This window comes from Artemia franciscana, chromosome 5 (assembly GCF_032884065.1).
Source record: "Artemia franciscana chromosome 5, ASM3288406v1, whole genome shotgun sequence".
Taxonomy (NCBI): domain Eukaryota; kingdom Metazoa; phylum Arthropoda; class Branchiopoda; order Anostraca; family Artemiidae; genus Artemia; species Artemia franciscana.
In genome coordinates this window covers 46,183,645-46,202,017 of record NC_088867.1, presented here as the reverse complement: position 1 = coordinate 46,202,017, position 18,373 = coordinate 46,183,645, and the positions used below count along the sequence as shown (strand labels likewise).

The 18,373-nt window shown below is 33.6% G+C and overlaps 1 protein-coding gene across 1 annotated transcript in view; it reads right to left on the bottom strand.

Moving 5' to 3' along the window:
• Positions 1–18,373, bottom strand: part of LOC136027492 (zinc finger matrin-type protein 3-like) — a 172,647-nt gene that overhangs the window by 90,324 nt on the left and 63,950 nt on the right. The gene's annotated exons all lie outside the window — the stretch shown is intronic.

The window sequence follows — 18,373 nt, the reverse complement described above, 5'->3', positions numbered from 1 at the left end:
TTCTTGCATAATTATGCAGATTTTCGCATGAAATAATTTGTTGATGAACATATATCTGGAATAGATATAAGTAACTAGTTTGCAATGCTTCCTAGAGCCTGGGTTTACATTGATGAGGACCTCTCTTAATTTACCGTTCACTAATATGAAAGATTTTAAATACTCAGTCTATAGGTTCCATTGCAACTGGACCTTCGTATTTCTGAACCCATGTAACTGAATGCTCGTGCATCTGACCCCAGGTGCAATTAAATCCGTGTATAATCCAATCCCCGGTAACTCAACCCTCGTACAACTTAGACCCCATTCAATTGAACCCTCATGCAACTCAACCCCCTGCAACTGAGCCCCGCTTAAATGTCTAATAAGTCTAAGCATAAACAAAGAAAAAGATAAATCCATCGTAAATGCTTTCAAGTCCCACCCGCTTTATTTCATATCAGCGCATAATAGACCCTAGAGGTCAATTTAATCTTTATGTGATTAAATTTTGGAAAATATACCTAAATTAATAAACACGTTTTTTTATATTTTGGAAGTATCTAGATTTTCGAACTATTTTTTTAACGCTTCATATAGGTGTTTAGAACAATCAAAACTCTCATTTAAATTAGTTTGTAAATACAAAAGGTAAACATTATTCTATTTTTTTTAAACAATTTTGCATTTCTTTCCCTTTACACAAAAGTCAAAATCGTCAAGAGAATGAATCCAAGACAGAAAACACCTACCAGGTTCTTTCCAGAAACTGTAACACTCGGTGTCATTTCCAGGTCAATCTTATGTGAAATGACCTAAACAAAATACTTCTACGTAACTTCAAAAGAGCTTAGGGAACCGGTTATAAAACCAGAGTTTTCACTTGTCCCTTGGGAAATCCTTATCTGAGCAGTGACTGAAAAGCTCATACTTTGCAGTAGCCCCCCCTCCCTCCCAAAAAAAAAAACACTCTGGCGATCCCAGATTTCTGCAATAGACCCATTCATGAAAGTGTCTTTCAATTTGGAAAAGTTCTGGGGTTACCTTGCACAAGAAGTCAGTTAATGGAGTTGAGTTCCACATGGGTTGGTTTGAACTGAGGTCCAATTAAACGGGGGTAAAGTTAAATGAGGTTGACTTGCACGTGGGTTGAGCTGCACGGGGGTCTAGTTGCACGAGGGTTCAGTTGCACGAAGATTCAACTAAAGGGGGTTGAGTTGCACTTGGGTTGAGTTGCACGTGGATTAAGTTACACGACGGTTAAGATGCACGGGGTTGATTTAATCGGAGGTTCAGTTAAACGGGGTTCATTTACACCTGGGCCAGATAAACGAGTGTTAAGTTGTACGTGGGTTTATTTACAAGGAGTTTAAGTTAGATAGGGGCTCATTTGTACCTGGGGCCAGATACACGATTTTTCGTGTATCTTTTCATAAATAAAATAAGCCTATATAAGTGGGGTAAGAAGATATCCTGGAACTGGTATTGTCTAAGATAAATAGAAAAGGAAATTAGGAAACTCGGACAATTTTCTGTCCATTCCTGTCCAAGCAACACAACACCATCTAATGTTTTCAGAATTATCTGCTAATATTGTGGAATCATAAGCAAATCCACGGTTAATAATTGTTTTGGGTTGGAGAAAGTACATGCTCTAAATCGGTGACTGATTAAAATTGATTTCAAAAGATTTAAGCTATTTAATTAATCATCTACCGCATTTACCAATTAAATTTAGATTATATTGTTCATTTCCGGGCAAAGTTCTATTTTAGAAAACAGGTCGGTTATTCAATGAGAAGAATTTTTTTTGTTATTATTGTTCTGAGCACTTCTTCACAGAATGGTCCAAGCTGACTGAATACACACAAATTTGAGCTGAATAGACAATACAAATTACCATAGTTTTTACATAATTTATTTTCAGGTTGGTTTCAATCCGCTCTGCTGGATGTCTGAAAGATGTGAGCAGGGAATATAGAAACAAAACTTTAAATTGCATTCAGGACTACACCCTCTAGTTTCCCAATATTTTTAGAAGTATCAGCTTCTCTTGCAAGCAATACAGAAGCCGAGGATCATAATATTGTGATATGTTGCTGTAGGAATATCAATCCGTTTTAAATGCTTCAAGATTTTTTTCGATCTTCTCTTTTGAAACTACACATGCCCAATGGAAATAAATTGTAAATTTATAATGGAGAAATTCTTTTAAACAAAATAAATATAATTAAGGAAAAAGAAGAGTTGAAAAAACTTTTTTAATTTGATAACGGTAAAGGATTATACCTGATGGGATCTCAACGCAAAAGTTTTCTTTATTAGTTCTTAGTTCAGTTATTTTTTAATTTGACTTCAACTTTCTTGTCTTCAAGATCTGGATACCAAACACGATGAAATAAACAAAAAAAGAATAGCTTTGAAATAAAAATCGCGTTTTGGATGTGGAATATTATACTACAAGTAAACCGTACTTCGCACCCAAAAAAATAGTGGATCTCACATTTTAATAGCATTAAAATTACATCCTGAATTTTCTGAGATATTTCTTTTGTTTGTTTCAAAATTATGAATCTCTTAAGCCAACATGACATTCTCATCAGTGGTACCACACTGAACTTTAAAAGTGAATAAGCAAAACTAATTACTTAAATTTGACCGCGTTCTTCATCCGAAAAAATACAAACACTGATGATTCCCCAAAGCAGCTGCACTTTCTGAAGTTGTTGGCGGCAAATATTTTTAGGTTATTCTTTGCTAATTTTCTAACTCACTGTTCCATATTTTTTTTCAAATTGCCATCTGCTACTACTGAAGATCCCAGTGTGACCACAGCTGATGGGATACTGACTGAATTGCCTTTCATTAGGTCTTACTTTAGCTTTTTCAAAGCTAATTCCAACTTTCTCTGCTACAAGATGTGGATGCCAAAATACGAATTTTTTTTTTTTTTTTTTAGATCCGAGAGCAAGGCGGGGGAGGCTTAGCACAGAAGAGCTAAAATATTTCGTCTTAAATCTTTTCAAATGAGGCCACACTTACTCTTAATAAATTTTTAGAATCAGAATCTTCCAAAGATTTTGAATCAGTTCTTCATATAGTTTTGCTGTCTAGATTCGCCCTTTACTAACAAAAACCTACATAACTGCGTATGGAGGTCTGTTTCACAAAAATCGAACCCCCAATTTTTCCTAATGTTTAAAAACATGTCTGATTTTGTAAATTTACACTTAATCAATTCAAACAATCAGATTTCATTTTTCACTTTCCTTAGTATTCTAAAGGAATTAAATAAGAAATTCTAATGTACAACTTTAATTCTAGCTCATATTTGGCACATAATATACATAAATCCTTCTTTAGGTGGATAGGCTGAAACATATCTTTTTTTCTTTTTTATTTTTTTTTTCTGTAGTGGCTGATTTCCACACATAAAGATCAGTAAGTGCAACCCATGGATGGTAAAGGAAAAAGGTAAAAAATACGGCATTGGACTTCACAGTCCCTACCAGCGGTGCTAATCTTCGTTTCATGGCCCTCCAGCAAGGAAGTGCAATAGGATGTTAGGGCCAGCTATCCTGTGCTTTTGCACACCATTCCTGTTTACCAGACCTTCCTCAGATTCCTCCATACTCAATTAGAGCTGGTTCGATTCGGGTTGAGCTTACAGAGCCACGCCGCTGCGCCCGTTTCAAGCCAAATAACCAGCGACACCAGGACTCGAACCCCCGTCCCCACGAACAAAGGATTCCAAGTCTAGCTTGCTAACCACTCGGCTAGGATGGCTGCCATACTTATTAATGTTTTTCATTCAACACTACTTGTTTTTGGAACGGCAACAAACACTGACAAAAGACACGAGATTCTGGGGAAATCATGCACAAAGGTATTTATTCAGCTTTGCTTTAGAGTTTCCACTCATTACTTATTAACTGCTGTATATTCCATGGCCATAAACGAAAAAGAAACTTAGTATACTTATAAAACATTATTCTACCAAAGGAGGTAAAAATTCTCTAATATAGACTCAAGTATAAGAGATAGAGGAAAACTATACATCTATTAAACTTAGAAATAAAAACAAATAAACACGCATCCGTGATCTGTCTTCTGGCAAAAAATGCGAAATTCCACATTTTTGTAGATATGAGCTTGAAAATTCTACAATAAGGTTCTCTGATACGCTGAATCTGATGGTGTGATCTTCGTTGAGATTTTATTGACTTTTAGGGGATGTTTCCCACTATTTTCTAAAATGAGGAAAGTTTTCTTAGGCTTGTAACTTTTGATGGGTATAACTGATCTTGATGAAACTTACATATTTAAAATCACCATTAAAATGTGATTCTTTTGATGTAACTATTGGTATCAAAATTCCATTTTTTAGGGTTTCGGTTACTATTGAGCCGGGTCGCTCCTTACTACAGTTCGTTACCACGAACTGTTTGATATATTTATGGCTCTTTTTTCCATTACTCTTTCGACTACCATTGTTCGTTCCAATGGACATCGAACTTCTTCAAACTTTAGACGGGCCGATGGCACATGCAAAGAAATTTAAATGACTGCGGCAATATACAACTGAACAGTTAATATTATAAACTGTTTTATAAACTGCCTTTACAGTTTTATTGACCTTAAATTTTCTGACGTTTTATACAATGACATTTTCTGACGTTTTCCTAGGAGTAAAATCGTACACAAAATATATTTTTGCCATAGATAATGATATTTTCCCTTCCTTCCTTAGTACTGGAAAGAAATCAGAAGATTTTTAATTTATTGATTACGGTGGAACTGGAAAATTACAATTATTGCTTTTATTGGTTATTGGAAAATTAAAATTTGATTAAATAGTGCCAGACAGCAAAAATTACATCTTGGTTAGCTAAAAATAATCTTAACATCTTTTTTTTATCTGAAAATGTTTCAGATTTCTAAAAGTTTCTGAAAAACTAAGAATTTCTTTCTAGCTTCTCCTTTTTGTGTACTCTATTTTCTGTGTCGTTTTTGTAACACAGATTCTCAATAAATCAGTGCCACTAGAGGATTAATTTGTAGTATTAGCCCCCCAGTAGTCATTCATGTGCCCTGCCTTCTGTTTTCATATTGTAAGAGGGGTTCTCAGTAAATTTTTCATCTTTTAAATACAATAATAATACAATAAAGTACTTTAACGGCCCTCCACGTGATAAGCACCACTTTTCGATTAGTTCGGATTAGTACCCAGTTTCTTAGACGTTATTAGAAATGAGATATATTTTTTTTAATTCTTAGATTGAGAAATTTTAAGCCTTACGGAACATAATGAAAAGAATGGGCTGTTACCATGGCTTCCTACCGGGACTACTTTTGCTTACGAATTCGAGCGGACTCCACGACCTTCTTTAGACACCTTTACAGACAAAAAAAAAAAAAAAAAAAAAAAAAAAAAAAAAAAAAAAAAAAAAAAAAAAAAAAAAAAAAAAAAAAAAAAAAAAAAAAAAACTCAATTATTTTGCAAAGACAGAAGGTTAAACCCTGTATACGAAACAATGCACTGACCGTGTTTTTATTCATGCTAGGAATCTGATAACTTCAAACCATTCCCAAAACTATCCCCGACAAATTAGGAATCGAAAAAGGTACACCATGTATATGTTTGCGAAGCTGAGAGAGGGTGAGGGGCTAAAGCCCATGAGCCTTGGTTTGTCCCTTGCACTTAAGGAGACGAAATTCTTCATAAGATCCTTGTTTCAATAAATATGCACACCTTTCTACAAAAATTTAAGTAGGAAAAATTTGTTTTAATACTGGTCATTGGTGGGCATAATCTCGGCAGTACACGCATCTTTTCGCCAAACGGTGTTCTGCTCTTTGTACCTTTCGACATTTATGGCTAAAATGATTGTTTTAAAATTTTAACACGATGCCATATTAGACCATATGGACGCCACGAGACCCAAACGTTTGGTGGAAACCCAGGGATTGCTTTCATCAGTTAAATGAGAACTAGATCTTAAATTTGCAATTGAATGTTCCCTCCACAAATTTTTGTGATCATCTGTCCAATGACACGGGGTTGTGAGGGGGAGGGGGGGGAATAATAAATGAGATATGAGAGAATCGTCATTAAGTCAAACCTTCAGCGTTTACATTGATCGACGTCATTGTACTAAGTATGATAACCATGTCTTCTCTTAATTATTGATTAATTGATACGTTATCCGTATGGCGGAATACAGACTCCCCAGAACGGTACTCGAGTGGCAACCAGAGGGAACCCGAAGAAGAGGAAAGCCGAAAAATACACTTCGTCGCACATACCAGCAGGACCTGAAGTTTATCAATTCGACAGTCCAACCCCAATGGGAAGACGTGTGGGCAGCAGCACATATGAGGGATGATTGGCGGCTCTTTGTTGATGCCCTGGGTGCCTCTGGCGGCACAGGAGGAACTAAAGTCTAAGGTAAGGTAGCCTATATGGTCATTGAAATAAATCACCGTATTTCTTTTTCATTTTGTAGCACCAAATACGATACTAGTTCACCAAACATCCTTTGAAAGTAGGAAAAAAAGTTAAAATAGAACTTTCAGGTAAGTCCCTTGGGATACGAGAATCCAACGAATTCTAATATCCTTTTCAGTAGAGGGATTCCAAGTTACTTGCGGTGGGCTCCCCAAATTAGACAAAGTACCAAAAGTTTCTTAGCAACTTTTAACAAAATCAACAGGGATATTAGACAATCAACGAAGACTGAGAAAAAAGATTCTTGGAGCGTGAAAAATATAGGTTACTTTCAGATATCGAAATTTATTTCGGGAGTAGAGGGTAAGATTCCAAAAGGCTTAAAAAAAAACAGCGAACGGTACGAATTTTGGGAAAAACATCAGAAGTTTGAAGTCTCATTGGAGGAGGGAAGGCTGGAAGATATGTAATGAGTTGAAAACACATTTAATCTCAGCAGAACCAAAACTAAACAAAACTTAAAAATCGATTTTTCTTTTTCAACAAATACAAACAAATAGTAAAAAACGAAGTAGAACAAAACGCAGTATATAAAAAGTGGGAAGCTTAACGGGTAGTAGCCAGTTTTACTTGGGAGACAAATCAAATTTACAATGTAAATTAAGAGAAACATTCTTACATGATAATATTCTTTGTTCACGGTTTCATCAGCTTCGAAAACATTTATTAAATACAAAACTGCAGAAAATATCTTTTTACAGTACGAAAACCAAGAGAACAAAAAGTTTTTAGCCCCCCTCCCAACAAAAAAAATAATTTGTCTGTAAAAATAAAATCGATAATTAAATAAATAAAGAGATTTCTTTGTCAAAACATTACGATGATTCTTTTTTTAATAATGCGCTTTTATTAAAAGACAGCTTCGTTTTCAAAGCAAAAGACTGAAGGGAAACAGGCATCCTAAATACAATTAAATAAAAAAACAATTTTTTTTAACGGAAAGTAAGGAGCGGCATTAAAACTTAAAACGAACAAAAATTACTTCGTATATGAAGGGGGCTGCTTCCTCATCAACGCCCCGCTCTTTACGCTAAAGTTAGACTCTTTCTCTTAACTCTACTTTTTAAAACAGTAAAAAATTTACTTTTTTTTGTTTTGATTTTGGCTCTCCATAGATGAGGGGGGGGCTAAATGGCTTTCTCATAGTTTTGATCGAATGATTTTGAAAAAAAAGGAGCGGGGAAGGAGGCCTAGTTGCCCTCCAATTTTTTGGTTACTTAAAAAGGCAACTAAAACTTTTAATTTTTTACCAATGTTTTTATTAGTAAAAGATATACATAACTTACAAATTAGCTTACGTAACGAACTTCTGTATTCTCATGTTTTTATTACGTATATGAGGGGGTTCACCCATCGTCAGTACCTCACTCTTTACACTAAAGCTTAAATTTTGTCCCAATTTCTTAAGAATGGCCCCTGAATCACAGAGCCGTAGAATAAATAGTTGAAATTACTAAAAATACTTTAGCGTAAAGAGCGGGGTATTAGGAGGAGTTGAGCCCATCATATGCGTAATAATTTCTGTTCGTTTTATGTTTTAATGCTTCTCCTTACTTTGAGTTGAAAAAACTTTTTCATATTTATTTTTTCATTGTTTTTTTTTAATAATGCTAGAAAATCCTGCGCTCCCTTCATGAAAATTTTCTTCCCCCATGACAAATTCCTCCAAGGAAAGTTCCTCCAACATATCCCCCTCTTCTCATCCTTCCCCCCAACCTAAAAATCCCCCTGAAAACGTCTGTACACTTCCAAATTACCATTACTGTATGTAAGCACTGGTCAAAGTTTGTAACTTGTAGCCCCTCCCAAGGGGACTCTGGGGGAGTAAGTCGTCCCCAAAGAGATAGTTATAAGGTTTTTCGACTACGCTGAATAAAATGACCATCTCAGAATTTCGATCCGGTGACTTTCGGAAAATAATTAGCGTGGGAGGGGGCAGAGGTGCCCTCCAATTTTTTGGTCACTTAAAAGGGGCACTAGAACTTTTCATTTCCGTTAGAATGAGCCCTCTCGCAACATTCTAGGACAATATACGATGACCCTTGGGGAAAAAACAAAAAAAAAATAAAAAAACAAAAAAACAAATAAAATAACCCCCTCTAATGGTCTCATATAGCCCTTGGCTGTAGAAAAAGCCAACCAAAAAAAAAAGAAGATAGAGTTTTTACTTTATAATATGCAGCAAGTATCAATGAATCATATTTCCTTGTTTTTATATTTTTATCTGTTTTTGAATCCTTTTTCATTAATTTTTATGTTAGTTTTTTACATAACCTGTGGCTATATGATACCGCTTAATAGGGGAGGGGTCTAGGGAGGTAGGGGATGAATTGTCCAATCTAGGGATGAATTGTCCAAAACGTGAACCAAACCACAAATATGATCATAAATTAGCAATCCAAAAATGTCTATCTTTCCGTTCTAGCACGTCTCCTTTTGAACAACTGCCATTCTTGACATTTTACCAGCTTTTTTACATATGTTCAGGTACAATGTGCGAACACCATTAGGAGGGGCGGGGCTCCTTTTTAAATTGAATTTAATGATTTGTAAAATTATTTGTTGGGTTTTCAAAATTTTTCAATAAACAAACATTTCAGATACGAGTACATGCAAAAAATACATTCATAAAAAAACAACGAAACTATAGTAGACAAAATTATGAATTAAAGTGGAAGCCACCCAGAAAATAAGCTCGAAAATATGTACAACATAAATTTGTTGTCTATTATAAAATAAGAATGTTATTATTATTACTGTATTTCCTTCACCAGGGGCCATAAAATAGAATGAAGTGCAACAAATAGTATTATAATTTCATCTCTCATCACAAGAATTGCCATTATTTATCTTCATACAGACAACATTCTGTCAAACGAGAAAACGATTACCTTTATCAAAAAAGACCCATAAACAAAGACGAAAAAAAGATTCGGACTAACGTTAATTATAACTTTACACGCTTCGCTTCACGAATAATATTCCACACCCGGAACTTGGCCTAAGAAAATAGTCAGCAAGTAGTTCAATTACCAAAAAAGGGACCAGAATGACAAGGAGGAGATTTAGGAAAAGAATTGTGATTAATTCCCGAACGTCTTTCTTATAAAGAAGTTCCTAAGGGATATTTTTCGAGAAGGCCTGGAAAAAGACAGAGCCAAGCTTAAACAAGGGACTTACAAGATGGCCCAAATGGAGTGTCTCTCTTCAAAACTTCTTTCCCTTCTCAAAAGCTATTTTTCTTCTTAAATGGTAATTTCAAGATGGTTACATCTTTTATATAATACCCTGACCCTCTGAAGTGAGAAAATATTTGGTAGGCTTTATCTTAAATACAATCCTGCTGCCATCTAGCCTTTTTACTAGACAAAGGAAGGTTGAATTGCCACATGTAAGTTCTTTTTGAACCATCATGATTTTGTATTGGTTTAAATTCCTGGGGTTCATAAACGTTAGAAAATACAAGATCAATAAAATCATACAGGTTAAAACTAGTTTTTATTTAACTTCGGAACCTTTAAAGGATTCGAAAAGACCGACAGATTTTGAGGCTTTTAATAAAAGATTAGTGTCATTTAAATTTGCTTCCCTGTACTGTCACATCATTTAGAGTTAGAAGAAGTTTGACGTCCATTGGAATGGACAATGATAGTCAATAAAGTAAAAGAAAAAAAAATCAATAATCTTATTCCTAGCTTAAACAGATGGATAGTCTTCCCTTATTATTTTTCAAGTCCATTTTGGAGCATTTTTACACCTTTTACATAAAAAGGGTAAGAACAGTGTTTTATAAATACAGTAATCTTCTATTTCATATACCATCGTTGCTCTAATGAACCCTGATAAAGCAAAAGAGAGGCATTTTTCTACCTCATCATACCTATATTTACACAAATAAAGGAAAGAGGCATTTATCATTCTTGTCACTACAACACACGAGCAATAAGCAGGCCTGGATTTACTAATAGGCCCACTAGGCCGGGACATAGGGGCGCAATAAATTCCCACTGAGCGATTAAAAAAAAACTGAACCGATGTGATTTATCTTCAAACTAGATTGACATATTTCTATAACCAGACTTAAAGCGAAATTACCTTGCAAATCACGCCTCAGAAATCACGGAACATGTAAGTGAGCTATTGAGTTTTTAACCCTACTACCTTCAGCCTACCTTTCTAAGTACTAGTAGCATAAAACTACAGCTTCAATAAGTTGCAAAGTGGCGAAAATCAATTGTTTCTGTATCGTAAATACGGAGAATTATAATAAATACATATACAGTACAGCTTATTTAAAGTAAGTAAATTGTAAATATGGAAAACTGTAAATAAATGAATAAATTATAAAATACATTACAGATCATATTCGCTAAATGAAGAAATGACAAACTATGCAGTATGAAGTGGCTCTCTTACATTCGGAATTAATACACAATTACGGCTATGGAGAAGGAAACATGCTAAGAAACAATTCTTATTTTATAATATACAAAAAAAAAAATGCAGTAAACATACTTTGAAGCTGCTCGAATGCGGCTGGCTTCAATATGTAAATTCTCACTGTTGCTTGTCTTCTAACCGCAGACAATTTGCTGTCTTTTCATACTAAGATATTTTCAAGGATATTTGATTGATACACTAAGACCGATTTCTTACAACGATATCTACTAAGCTTCAAACTTTTGTTTTTCTTTTTTAACGTTTTTGAATTGTTGTAATCCTTTGTTAAAATGTATAGAAATATTTTCGAAAATACCAGTTGTTTGCTCTTTGCGCAATTTAGTGTCTTTTCATACTCCTGTCTGTTCAAAGAGATTTTATTATTGAAGCTAGACCGATTTCTAACAAAGATATGTACTAAGCTTCAAACTTATCGTTTTCTTTTTTGAGGTTTTTGAATTGTTGTAATCTTTTGTCAAAATATAGAATCATCATTTGTAATAATTGCAAGTTTTCGGTTTTTCGGCCTTCCTACTGAAACTATATTACTGGTTGTGTTCAAAAAGGTTTTCTTATTCCATGTTTTTGAATTGTTGTAATCCCTTGTTAAAATATACACAAATATTTTTGTAATTACGAATTTTTTATCTTTACGCAATTTAACGTCTTTTCATACTGTTTCTTTTCAAAAATATTTTATTATTGAAGCTAGTCCGATTCCTAACTACGATATATACTAAGCTAGAAACTTCTGGTTTTCAAACAGTTCGTGGTAACGAACTGCATTAAGGAGCGACCCGGCTCAATGGTAACCGAAACTCTAAAAAATGAAATTTTGATACCAATAATCACATCAAAAGAATCACATTTTAATGCTGATTTTAAATGTATAAGTTTTATCAAGATCAGTTATACCTATCAAAAGTTACACGCCTGAGAAAATTTGTCTTATTTTAGAAAATAGGGGGAAACAACCCTAAAAGTCATACAATTTTAACGAAAATCACACAATCAGATTCAGCGTATCAGAATACCTTATTGTAGAAGTTTCAAGCTCGTACCTACAAAAATGTGGAATTTCGCATTTTTTTTTGCCGGAAGACAGACCACGGATGCGTGTTTATTTGTTTTTTTTGTTTGTTTTTTTTCTTTTTCCAGGGGTGATCGTATCGACTGAGTGGTCCTAGAATGTTGCGATAGGGCTCATTCTAACGGAAACTAAAAGTTCTAGTGCCATTTTTAAGTGACCAAAAAATTGGAGGGCATCTAGGCCCCCTCCCACGCTCATTTTTTCCCAAAAGTCACCGGATCAAAACTCTGAGATAGCCATTTTATTCACCATAGTCGAAAAACCTAATAACTATGTCTTTAGGGACGACTTACTCCCCTGCAGTCCCCGTGGGAGGGGCTGCAAGTTACAAACTTTGACCTGTATTTACATATAGTAATGATTACTGGGAAGTTTTCAGGGGGATTTTTTGGTTTAGGGGGAGTTGAGGGGGGTGGTTACGTGAGAGGATATTTCCATGGAGAAACTTGTCATGGGGGAAGAGAATTTCAATGAAGAAAAAAAAAGAAAAGTTTTTTCTACTGAAAGTAAGGAGCAGCATTAAAACTTAAAACGAACAATAATTATTACACATATGAAGGGTTTACCTCCTCGTTATACCTCAATCATTACGCTAAAGTATTTTTAGTAATTTCAATTATTTATTCTACTGCCTTTGTGATTCAGAGGTCATTCTTAAGGAATTGGGACAAAATTTCAGCTTCAGTGTAAAGAGCAAGGTATCGACGACGGATGAACCCCCTCTTAAACGCAATAAAAACATACGAATATAGAAGTTCGTTACGTAAGTTAATTCGTAAGTTACGTATATTTTTTACCAATAAAAGCGTTTGTAAAATATTAAAAGTTCTAGCTGCTTTTTTAAGTAATCCAAAAATTGGAGGGCAACTAGGCCTCCTCCATCGCTCCTTTTTCTCAAAATCTTCTGATTAATCGCAATTAATTAATATGCAAATTTCGTTTTAATTATTTATGTGCGGAGAGCCAAGATCAAAACATGCAGTAATTCAAAACGTCCAGAAATTAAATTAAAAAACAAGTTTTTTAAATGAAAGTAAGGAGCAACATTATAACTTAAAAACGAACAGAAATTACTCCGTATAAAAAAGAGGCATTTCCTTCTCAACGCCCCGCTCTTTACGCTAAAGTTCCTTACTGTTTTAAAAATAGAGTTAAGAGAAAGAGTCAAACTTTAGCGTAAAGAGCGAGGCGTTGAGGAGGGGACAGCCCCTTTCATATACAGAATAATTCTTTTAATTTTTAAGTTTTAAGGTCGGTCCTTACTTTCATTTAAAAAAAACTTTTTTATTATTTAATCTCTTTTAAGGTTTTTGAATTGCTGTAATCTCTTGTCAAACTATCGAATCATCATTTGTAATAATTGCAAATTTTCGTTTTTGAGGCCTTCCTACTGACATTATATAACTGGTTGCATTCAAACCTGTAGGCTTAATCACGAAGCGAGTATATTTTATCTAACAAAAAAACAAAATAATTTTAAACTTTTCACGTATTTTTTTAGTTTGAATCAATATATTTAAATTATAGCTTAGGCACCCTATACATTTTTGCAAATTAATAACTTTAGCAATTCGTAATTGAACATCACAACCAGCGAAAAAAAAAGAGAGAAATCCCAAAAATTTCCGCCCTGACTTCAGCTCAGCCCTCTTCAGTGCAACAAGAAGTAAATATATACCAACAAAAGTTCATAGGACAACATAAAACGACAACACTGAAAGACTAAAATAAAAAATGAATGAAAGAAAGAAAATAATGAAAAAATGAAATAACGAAAAAATGAAAAAATGAAAAAAATGAAAAATGAAAATAATGAAATGAAAAATGAAGAAATGAAAAAAAATGAAAAATGAAATAAATGAAAAAATGAAATAATGAAAAAAATGAAAAATGAAATGAAAAATGAGAAAATAATGAAAAAACACTGAATGAAAGAAAATAACGTTGGGTGGCAGATTACACTTTCAATCGGAAATAAAGAAGTTTCTCAATTGGTTTGATAATCTGTCTTTTCTGTATTGTCCTGTGGACTTTTACTTATAACTTTACTCTTCTTATTAGTCTACACCTGAGCCTTCCACTTAAGTCTACACCTGAACCTTCCTACACCTGAGCCTACCATCTAAGCCTTCCACACTCAACACATATCAAGGCAATATTAAGCCTATTTCAATACTTGTACATCAATTTTTCCGACGAACGTTTTGCTGTTGACCCGCTTTCTACTACTCCTCCTTTCGCTGAGAGTTAGTGACAATTTTAACCGATATTCCTTCTCCCTCCCACCATGTTAATAATTGAATATTGTGGCCGTCTAGTGGTTAGATCTACACCCAGTAACAATTTACTAAGGGATTATAGTAACTCCAAGAGCTTACAGGGAACTGAGGAAGTATTACCTAATTGATGTTTTATAATTATCCCTTTGTTTCAGCTATTCCCATTTTCTGCCAAACACAATTAAACTCGCAACTAAAACTAGAGCAAAAACAAGTTATATCCACTCATCCATTAATAATCAAGTTCAACCTAATCTCCTACCAAGCAATTCTCAAAGGCAAATATGGAGTCTGTCTCTGGGGTAACTAAATTCCCAACACTTACTAAAGACCTGCTTTCCTACAATAAGCGTTTTCGTTCTCATAAATCCATACATAATTAAGTGGATCTTGTGGCTATGAATATCATAGAATTACTCAGTAGTGCTTAAAGTTAACTTATAATAGCTATAAACAGCTGTGATCAATTAAGCCCTTTTGTGCGTTATACTTATTAAGGTTGATTTCCCCATGGCTAAAAATGGAGAGAATAAAAACGTTGCATTATTGTTACTATAACCTACAAGATTCCACTGGTAGCACTGAGAAACAGGTCACAAAAAAAAACAAATTTTTTCCTAATTTTTTCAAACGAATTCGGTGGTAAAAAAAAAGAAGCCTATTCCTTGGAAAAACTAGGACAATCATTCCCTGGCAAGGGAATCAATTTAGAAAGTATAGAGAAAATTTGGAGAAAACAGATGCGTTGAATGTTTTCCAAAAGTAAAAATTTGCATTGAATTACCAGTTAAACTGGAAACCACTCAGAAAATGCAACAATTAAAAAATTTTCCCCGAAGGGTCTAAGATTTTGAATGTACATCAAACAATTGATGGTAACGAACTGTAGATAAGGGGCAAACCGGTTCATTAGTAGCCGAAACTCTAAAAACCGTAATTTTGATACCAATAGATACATCAAAAGAATTGGATTTTTATGCTGATTTTAAATATATAAATTTCATTAAGTTTAAAAAACTTGATCAAGTTACTGACGTAGCTTGTCTACTCTAAGTTGCTAGTCTCGGGTACAACGACAATATTTAATGATCAATTTTGCACACAAATTAAAGAGTTTATATAGGTCCGTATTCTTTTATGGAAATTTTTAGATGCGAAAAGCTCCGAAAAAAGAGTTTTTTCAAGTGGGCCACATAATATTAATGATTAGAACATAATAACTTTACTCTATTAGTGTTATGATAATTATATGACGAAAACGAGCATAACAACGTAAATAGCAAGAAATTATACGACTTGTTTTGCGTTCAGCCTTTGGTGGATGACAGACGGTGGGACAGCAGTCGTTCTTACCGTATACGCAACGCGTAAATATAAACATCAAACAAACTTAGATTTTTATACTATTTCTTTAATTTGCATACAAGGGAAAAATAAAACATTAAAAAGTTTCCAAATAAGAAATTAATGAAAGCAGTTTAAATTTCTTAATATTTACACATATTTTAAACCAACTGAGAACTTTCAAACAGAGAACCTTACTGTAGAGGCTTCAAGTTCCTATCTACAAAAATGTGGAATTTTGTAAAGTTGAATTTCTAAAGCTGAAAGTATTAAAAAAAAAGCAATAAAAATTATACTTAGGACGTCTTATACTACATAGGATGAAGGTTTAACTAGAGTTGAACTTACTACATTGGAATCCCGGCTTCACATCCTGACCATGAACTTTGGTCACAAGTGCCTAGTTCTGACTATCATCGGCTTTCTTAATAATTTACACAAATTCTAAACCAAACTTCAAAATTAATGAATATTTCATTGATTCTCAAATTAAGAAGTTATTAAACTATTTAATAGTTTAATGCATCAAAAATAATGCATTAATTAATAATCTTAATTAATCTTCATTACAAATTCGATCGTTTGTAGCTTTTTTATCCGATTGTAAACGTCAGTAGCTATGACTGTTTAAAACGCAAAAAAAAATCTAAAAAATAAAATAAAGTATTAATAAAACATTAAAAATAAAACATTAAAAAGTTTCCAAATAAGAAATTAATGAAAGCAGTTTAAATTTCTTAATATTTACACATATTTTAAACCAACTGAGAACTTTCAAACAGAGAACCTTACTGTAGAGGCTTCAAGTTCCCATCTACAAAAATGTGGAATTTTGTAAAGTTGAATTTCTAAAGCTGAAAGTATTCAAAAAAAGCAATAAAAATTATACTTAGGACGTCTTATACTACATAGGATGAAGGTTTAACTAGAGTTGAACTTACTACATTGGAATCCCGGCTTCACATCCTGACCATGAACTTTGGTCACAAGTGCCTAGTTCTGAATATCATCGGCTTTCTTAATAATTTACACAAATTCTAAACCAAACTTCAAAATTAATGAATATTTCATTGATTCTCAAATTAAGAAGTTATTAAACTATTTAATAGTTTAATGCATCAAAAATAATGCATTAATTAATAATCTTAATTAATCTTCTCATTAATAATAATTAATTAATTAATCTTCATTACATATTCGATCGTTTGTAGCTTTTTTGTCCGATTGTAAACGTCAGTAGCTATCACTGTTTAAAACGCAAAAAAAATCTAAAAAATAAAAAGTCCGAATACACGGTCCACATAAAGATATTTAAATGATGTTACTCTGTAACGGACAGGAGAAAAATGCCTGTAATGGATAGAGGAAAACAAATACTAAATCCGAAAACAAAGTCCACAAAAAGATCGTAGAATACCGTGAAATGGGCAGGATATAGTTAATGGCAAGGGACAGAAGGAAACCAAAGGGAGAAGCTTTTAAGCTCTTGTCCAGAGCAATGATGATCGTTTTCCCCCATCTAGTTCATCATCTGAGCCACATTTACAAGGTCTCATCCCTGGAACTTCCTTCTGCTTTCCAAGTCAAAACACATAAGACTAGAAAAATCATTAGTAGCTACTTGCACAAGAAATCGAAGAATTCAAGCCAGACTAACTAATATAAATTTATCTATTAGCCTTGTTCGTATTGGCTTCCAATTGCAGATTTAAAGAAAAAATTAGGCAACTTTATTGTGAATTCTTATAAAATACGTAACAATAATCAACATATTATTTGTCCAAAACACCTGCCAGTAAAAACGGAAAATTCGTTAAAAGGTCAAGACCAGAAACAGTCATGAACAGTCATGCGTTGAACTAAGCTGAACTAACTTCAAAAGTGGGTGAACTAATCATGAGTGGATGAACAATAAAAAAAAAAATTATAAAATAAAAAAATAAAAGGTTGCATCGGAGATGACACAGCTTATTTTAAGAGCCTAAATTTTGGGCAAAGTAAGAATGAAAATATTTGCTTCAACTACTCTTTAATATTTTAGGGCTAGCTTAAGCAGGTTTTCTAAGTCATTTTTAAGTCAGTCCTGTGGCCTATTGTAAGAACTCGATCAAAATACTTGGAAGAGTCAGGTAACCATTTTCCCACAAAGAACATAATCAAGGAGTAATGTCTGATTTCTCAAGCTGAAACGTACTTTTTTGCCAGAAAATATGCTAGTTACATATTCAAATGTATTTAAACTATTTGTCTGTTGTCAAAACAGAATTACCATGTCCATTTCTTCAACAGATTGCAAATCTAACTGTCCTGAGCACAGAAGATTTTTTTAAAGGATTTTTGAACGATCTAAGATAATTTTTCACAGGAGTGTGGAATGGAACACGAATTAATCGACCAGAATGTATTTCCCATCTTTTATCTGATTGTTCCCCTTCTTTTTTTAAACGTCCCAAATGAAAAGTGGCTTTGATTAAACTACATATCAACCATATTTTCAACATCCCAGACTCTTATAAGGGAGTGGGTCATAATCTGACTTTGAAAAACGGGCAAAAAAGGTGAAGCTATTTGGCTTCCTTTTCTGATATGCACTTAAGGAACAGCGTTATCAGACTAAGAGAATACCTAACAGAGGTCATGGAAGTAGCCTATACAAGGAGAAGCAAGAACAGAAACAATCCGGTGATAATTAACTTTTTATTTTTTTTCTTTTTATTTACTCTTTTCTTTTTA